Source organism: Neoarius graeffei, chromosome 6 (genome assembly GCF_027579695.1).
Source record: "Neoarius graeffei isolate fNeoGra1 chromosome 6, fNeoGra1.pri, whole genome shotgun sequence".
Lineage (NCBI taxonomy): Eukaryota > Metazoa > Chordata > Actinopteri > Siluriformes > Ariidae > Neoarius > Neoarius graeffei.
In genome coordinates, this window is record NC_083574.1 from 91802839 (window position 1) to 91811164 (window position 8326).

The window sequence follows — 8326 nt, forward strand, 5'->3', positions numbered from 1 at the left end:
AACTCTGGATACTGTCAGCTTCAGGGCCATTTCAAGCTGAATGGGATGCACCAAGATGGAGACCTGATTCTGGGCACTATCTGACTGTATTTCCAGAGTTAAGCTTCACAAGTGAGCCAGAACAACCATATTGTGAACAGTGAGTTGGTTTGACATAGCAATTGTCAGTTGCATGAAAATAAATTGAAAAAATATATAGCAGAGCAGGATTACAAAATTTATTGAATATGAATTTTTATATTACTCTTTTTATTTCTTCTTCTCTTTGTCTGTGATATTGCCACAGGTTTGATATGTCAAATTTCCAGCAGGCAATTACTATGGTTTTTGCTATTGATGAGATCAATAGGAATCCCAACCTACTTCCAAACATCATGCTGGGCTACCATCTGTATGACAATTGTGTGACACTTGCTGTTGCATTTCGGGCAGCAACAGCCCTGATCAGTGGAACTGATGAAATTGCCTCTGGCCTGAACTGCACCAGTTCTCCCCCGGTGATTGGAATAGTGGGGGACCCGGGTTCCACTCGTTCTATAGCTATCTCTAGTGTGCTGGGGTTGTATCGCGTGCCCATGGTACAGATTAAGAGAAAGTTCAGAAGGTTTCTAAGAAATTGAGGAAAAACATAGCTTACAATTCTGTCAATTTAATATTATTGGTAGTAAAATATTGCAATGAATTTATTATCATGATTATGAAGTTCTTCTGCATACAGAATGGCTTTTTTGTCATTTAATCTGAGGCTTTCTTTTATGCATTCCCTGACTATTTTTCCTTTTCTCTAACACTTTCCTCCAGGTTAGCTACTTTGCCACTTGCTCCTGTCTCACTGATCGGCATCAGTTCCCTTCATTTTTCAGGACAATCCCCAGTGATGCCTTCCAGGTGCGTGCCATCATCCAAATCCTGAAGCACTTTGGTTGGACCTGGGTGGGCCTTGTGTACAGCAATGATGACTATGGTATCTATGCTGCCCAGTCCTTCCACCAGGATGTTCAGGAACAGCTGGGTGGCTGTGTGGCTTACTCTGAGATGCTGCCAAGGGACAACAATCACAGAGATGTGGAGCACATTGTTAGACTGATCAAAACTTCCACAGCCAAGGTGGTGGTGGTGATCTCTAGTGATGCTGACTTGGTGCCACTCATGGATGAAGTGTTTCTAAGAAATGTCACGGGAAAGCAGTGGATTGCAAGTGAAGCCTGGGCTACTTCACCTGTCTTCCACACATCACGCCTCCTACCATTTCTTGGAGGAACTCTTGGCATTGCCATCCGTCGTGGAGAGATTGCAGGGCTTCAGGACTTCTTGCTACGTCTGCGCCCTGATATGCATCCCGCAAACAACATGGTCCAGATCTTCTGGGAGGAGATGTTCAGATGCAGGTTTGATTCAGATGACATGCAGACTGCTGGGGAAGATGACATATTATTGTGCACAGGGCATGAAGATCTGAGTAGCACAAATACAGCATACAGTGACATATCTGAACTAAGAGCTCCCTATAATGTATATAAAGCGGTTTATGCACTAGCTCATGCCCTGCATGACCTGACACAATGTCAGGAGGGCAATGGGCCCTTTAGTGGTCACAGCTGTGCCAAAATATCCACCTTGCAGCCTTGGCAGGTGAAACTGAGGAATACACACATGCCTATTGTAGTACTGCACAAATGGCATATAGATTGCAGTTAAAGAACTATAGGCACATGTCTTTTTATATGTATGCTCTTACAATGCACAATCAGGAATTCTTAAAAGAACAATTCTTTATTTATACCATATTTGAAAGTTATTTAATCATTTCAAATTTCATACTGAATCAACACTAAAATTTTATTCTGTTTAAAACTAATTTTTAAAGCTGAATGTGCAAAGAAAGGGAAATTTATTATTATTATTATTATTAATAATAATAATAATAATAATAATAATAATAATTTATTTACCCAGTTTGTAATCCACTGTGTTAGAAGCACTGTCAAAAACTGAAGACTTTTTTCGGTAAAATGTTCTTGGTGATCAAATGCATGATTAACACTTGTCCTATTTGGCTGTCATGTCTCTTCTAACCATTGGTACAGGTTGTCCATTACCTACACAGAGTTAATTTCACCACTGGCTTTGGGGACCGTGTATCTTTTGATGAGAATGGCAATCCTTTGGCTATCTATGATATTATGAACTGGCAGCCAAATGTGGATGGCTCGATCAAGCTCGTTACAGTTGGTGTGATGGATGAAGCTGCACGAACAGACAATGTCCTTTTCCTGAATGAGGATTCTCTGTATTGGAACTTTGAGAGAAAGAAAGTAAATCACATACACAAAAATAATAGTGTGTATAATGTGATGCTTATTTGTTAATTCACAATTGAAACACCTGATAATTTTTTCTTTTTCATGATACATTTATTCTTTCACATCAGTGATTTTTTTTTAAACTCAGTGTCGTGCTCTGCAGTTCAATATCACTCAGACCAAATGTGCTATAAACATACTGCAGAAGTAATGCATTGCTGAAATGATGTATGGCCATTCCTTAGCCACCCAGGTCGGTGTGCAGTGAAAGCTGCCCCCTGGGCACAAGAAAAGCCAGAAAGAAAGGCATGCCCATCTGTTGCTTTGACTGTCTGCCTTGTGCTGATGGAGAAATCAGCAACACAACAGGTGAACATGACCTTTATATTTTAAAATGAATGTGCATATGATTAAAATGTATGCTCTTATTTTTGGATAATCACTCATGTCCCTTTCTCACTGTATGTTTTCCCTTCTACCTTTCTCATTCAGATTCTAATGAATGCATTGTATGCCCTGATGAGTTCTGGTCCAGTCCAGAGAAGGACCATTGTGTCCCAAAGCAGGTGGAGTTCCTGTCCTATGAAGAGCCGCTGGGCATCTCCTTAACAACAGCTTCCTTGTTCGGTACCTGCTTCTGCACTGGGGTTCTGACTGTGTTTGTGCATCACCGCCACACCCCTGTGGTCAGGGCCAACAACTCTGAGCTGAGTTTCCTTCTACTCCTGTCACTCAAACTGTGCTTCTTGTGTGTGCTGCTTTTCATTGGGCAACCTCAGCTGTGGACTTGCCAACTGAGGCATGTGGCATTTGGTATCAGCTTCGCATTGAGTATCTCCAGCATCCTGGTCAAAACCATGGTGGTTGTGGCTGTGTTTAAGTCTTCTCGACCAGAAGGCCAAAATGCTATGAAGTGGTTTGGGGTGGTCCAACAGCGAGGTACAGTGCTGGTCCTCACAGCCATCCAGGTGGTTATATGCACAGTCTGGCTGGTTACAGCATCTCCCACACCCCATAAAAACACTCGCTACATCAGCTCAAAAATAATCTATGAATGTGCTATGGGTTCTGTGATTGGGTTTGCATCTCTATTAGGCTACATTGGCCTGCTGGCTGCTGTAAGCTTTCTCCTGGCCTTCTTAGCAAGGAACCTTCCAGATAACTTTAATGAGGCCAAATTCATCACATTTAGCATGCTGATATTCTGTGCTGTGTGGATCACCTTTGTGCCTGCATACGTCAGCTCTCCAGGGAAGTATTCTGTGGCTGTCGAGATTTTTGCTGTCTTGGCATCTAGTTTTGGGCTGTTGGGAGCCATATTTGCTCCGAAGTGCTATATTATACTCCTACACCCTGAGCGGAATACCAAAAAAGCTATCATAGGCCGAGCACCACAAAATAAATAGCTACAAAAGATTAATTGTTGAATAATTGTGCATTATTCAATTGCCAGGATAATAAATTGTCTCATATGAAGATTCATGAGTAAAATATAAATAATTATTATCAAACAATTATTTTTTTTTTCTGGAAGAAAACATATAAACCATAGTCACCCATAATGCAAAAATCACAACGTATTTCTTACTTCATAGAGACCTCAATTTTGGTCATTTAAATAATAGATTCCAGACCTAAGTCCTTTAGCTTATACTCTTAGCAAACATATAATGCAAACAAAAAGGGGAAATAGGAGAAGTGGTGGGCTGGAGGATATGACAAAGCATAAACACCCAATCCCTGAAGTCAACGACTAGTGGTGGCATATTATTGGTATCTACACAAATATTGGAAGGCTGATAGAGATCATTTGACTGTGTCCTATTGGAGGACAAGACTTTTTTCACATTCAGACATCATAATGATATAAAACAATAATTATAAAGCTGTAGGCTGCAACCCCTTTATTGGACTGCACTGTTCAATATTTTTACTTGTGAAATTATCACATTGACCTGTTATGCAAAATATAAATGTAAGATTTTATTTAATTTTCGTAAAAAAAAAAATACTAAACTGCTCTTTCAGTCATTAGAATTTGGAATCAATAAAGATATATTCACTTGAAGTCAAATGTTTTAGCTATGTTGATTTTTGAGTGATATTCATGGATGAATGGACATGTGGCTTGCCCCTCACTGCTGAAAGTGCTAAAACACACAGTTTTTTTTTTTTTTTGGTGCAGTTAATTCACACACACACACACACACACATATTTTTTTTCTTTTAAATTGTTGTTTTTATAATGAGTACTTTCACATAGCCCAAGAATGTTACACAATGAAAAGGCAGCATTTTTTTTTCGCATTGAGCCTGGTTTTTCTGAGCTTTAGCACTGCGAATAAATGCATCAACCCATCACGTTGTATGGAACAGATGTCACATGGTGACATAAGAGAAAACGGCCTCAAATGCTGCAGCAAGCCTTTGCTCTGAGCCAATGTCACTCACATGAGGGAACTGAATGGTTATATTTCTATTGAGTTTTTTTCTTCACTTCAATCAAGAGTGTCGTCTTTCAGTTTGAAAGCAATATTTATTAATTTCAGTTTCAGATTTTGCAATGTTTCCTGACTCTCTCAAATCACTCCTGTTCAAGTGCAAATTTGCTCTGCTCCTGTTCAAAAACCCTGCCTCCTCTCTCAAATAGCCCCTGCTCGCACTCAGAATGCATTGTGCACTCATAAATCTTCTGCTCACAGATTTCTGCACTTGCTCTCGGATTTTGGTCAAATAACCCTTTCAAAATTCACCAACCAATTGAATGCAATGTGTGACATTGACCAATGAAGTTGTACCTGCCTCCTTGGCAGTTCGCTTTGTTTACAGGTGGGCTACTGTTTAACCAGAAGCCACTGTACTATGGGCCTACATGATAGTTTTAAAAATAAATAAATAAAAAAACACACCCCATTAAAATGATAGGTTTTTCTGATGTAAAAAAAAATAAGACCACGATAAATAATCTCAAAACTTTTCCCACCTTTAATGTGACCTGTAACATACAATTCAGTTGAAAAACAAACAAATCTGTTTGGGGGGAAAAACTAAAAAATGTAAAATAAGCTGGTTGCATACAGTAAGTGCGTACACCCTTAAACTAATACTTTGTTGAAGCACTTTTTGATTTAATTATAGCGTTCAGTCTTTTTGGGTTGGAGTCTATCAGCCTACCACATCTAGACTTGGCAATATTTGCCCATTCTTCCTCGCAAAAGCACTCCAAATCTGTCAGATTGCAAGGGCATCTCTTGTGCACAGCCCTCTTCAGGTCACCCCACATATTTTCAATTGGATTTAAGTCTAGGCTCTGGCTGGGCCATTCCAACATTTTTTTGGGGTTGTTTTCATGATGAAAGATGAAATTCCTCTTCATCTTCAGCTTTCTAGCAGACACCTGAAGGTTTTGGGCCAAAATTGACTGGTATTTAGAACTGTTCATAATTCTCTTCACTTTGACTAAAGCTCCTGTTCCAGCTGAAGAAAAACAACCCCAAAATGATGCTGCCACCACCACCATGCTTCACCGTGGGTATGGTCTTCTTTTGGTGATGTGCACTGTTGTTTTTGTGCCAAACATACCTTTTGTAATTGTGGCCAAAAAGTTCAAGCTTGGTTTCATCAGACCATAACATATTTTCCCACATGCTTTTGGGAGAACTGATGTCTTTTTCTTTTTCTTTTGCAAAATTTAGCCAGACCTGGATGTTTTTCTTTGACCCTACTTCATAGTCCAGACATATGGAGAATATGGGAGATTGTTGTCACATGTAGTACGCAATCAGTACTTGCCAGAAATTCCTGCAGCTCCTTCAGTGTTGCTGTAGGCCTCTTGGCAGCCTCCCTGACCAGTTTTCATCTTGTCTTTTCATCAATTTTAGAGGGACATCCAGTTCTCAGTAATATCACTGTTGTCCCATATTTTCTCCATTTCTTGATGACTCTCTTCACTGCACTTCATGGTATATCTAATGCCATGAAATTTTTTTTTGTAACCTTCTCCTGACTGATACCTTTCAACAGTGAGATCCCTTTGATGCTTTGTAAGCACTCTGCGAACCATGACTTTTGCTGGAGGATGCAACTGAGTAAATGTCTCATCTCATCTCATCTCATCTCATTATCTCTAGCCGCTTTATCCTTCTACAGGGTCGCAGGCAAGCTGGAGCCTATCCCAGCTGACTACGGGCAAAAGGCGGGGTACACCCTGGACAAGTCGCCAGGTCATCACAGGGCTGACACATAGACACAGACAACCATTCACACTCACATTCACACCTACGGTCAATTTAGAGTCACCAGTTAACCTAACCTGCATGTCTTTGGACTGTGGGGGAAACCGGAGCACCCGGAGGAAACCCACGCGGACATGGGGAGAACATGCAAACTCCACACAGAAAGGCCCTCGTCGGCCACGGGGCTCGAACCCAGGACCTTCTTGCTGTGAGGCGACAGCGCTAACCACTACACCACCGTGCCGCCCTGAGTAAATGTCTGAACTTTATTTGGGGTTAATCAGAGTCATTTTAATTGATGGCAGGTGTATACCCAAAAAGACTCATCTCATTATCTGTAGCTGCTTTATCCTGTTCTACAGGGTCGCAGGCAAGCTGGAGCCTACCCCAGCTGACTACGGGTGAAAGGCGGGGTACACCCTGGACAAGTCGCCAGGTCATCACAGGGCTGACACATAGACACAGACAACCATTCACACCTACGGTCAATTTAGAGTCACCATTTACCCTAACCTGCATGTCTTTGGACTGTGGGGGAAACTGGAGCACCTGGAGAAAACCCACGCGGACATGGGGAGAACATGCAAACTCCGCACAGAAAGGCCCTCGCCGGCCACGGGGCTCGAACCCAGGACCTTCTTGCTGTGAGGCGACAGCGCTAACCACTACACCACCGTGCCGCCCCAAAAAGACTGAATACTGTAATTAAATCAAAAGGTGCTTCAACAAAGTATTAATTTAAGGGTGTGCACACTTATGCAACCAGCTTATTGTACATTTTTTTATGTTTTTCCCCCTAACAGAATTGTTTGTTTTTCAATTTAACTGTCCAGGTTATAGGGCACATTAAAGGTGAGAAAGGTTTTGAAATTATTTATCGTGGTCTCAATTTTTTTACATCAGAAAAATCTATCATTTTAATAGGGTGTGTACACTTTCTATATCCACTATATATATTATGGACCTCCTCTTTCCCGGAGATTTGGAACCAGGACTTTAGTTCCTCAGCAAATGACTGGGCTTCCCTGAGGCATGGGTGCTGCTACTAAGCACTTGCCCCACTGCCGTGCTGGTCTAGTGAGCCAATAAGTCATAGAGCAGACCCAACATTTCTATGGAGGTTTGGATTCTAGTCAGCTATCATTAAAAAAAATAAATAAAAATAAATAAATAAATAAATAAATTCCTGCATTGGAGCAGCAATCCATTACATGGATAATCCTTCCCATCATAGGGTGCCAGTGTGTCCAGATTGTTGCAGGAGAACAATTGATCCCTTTTCTGCTTCATCCATGTTACGGCAAAGTATTCTCTGAGTAATACAGAGAATACAGAGATGGAGACAGATGTAAGTTCAGAAGAGTTTTATTTAAAATCTTATCAGCAAACAATTCAATACAGCAGGCAGAAATCATCAACATTAAACAGGCAAAGGTTTGGGTGAGGCATACACAGAGTATACTAGGCAAAGACGAAAAATAGAATCCAAAACACAGAATGAGAGTCAAGACCCAAGAAGACAATACAATAACAACAGCTCGATAATGCTGATAGTCAATGCAGTACTTTGCACCATATACAGTGGTGCTTGAAAGTTTGTGAACTCTTTAGAATTTTCTATATTTCTGCATAAATGTGACCTAAAACATCATCAGATTTTCACACAAGTCCTAAAAGTAGATAAAGAAAACCCAGTTAAACAAATGAGACAAAAATATTCTACTTGGTCATTTATTTATTGAGGAAAATGATCCAATATTGCATATCTGTGAGTGGCAAAAGTATGTG

The 8326-nt window shown here is 40.7% G+C and overlaps 1 pseudogene; it reads left to right on the top strand.

The window, feature by feature from the left end:
- Positions 1-3: 3 nt before the first annotated feature.
- LOC132887569 (extracellular calcium-sensing receptor-like) lies at positions 4-3709 on the top strand (annotated as a pseudogene).
- The last annotated feature ends 4617 nt before the right edge of the window (positions 3710-8326 follow it).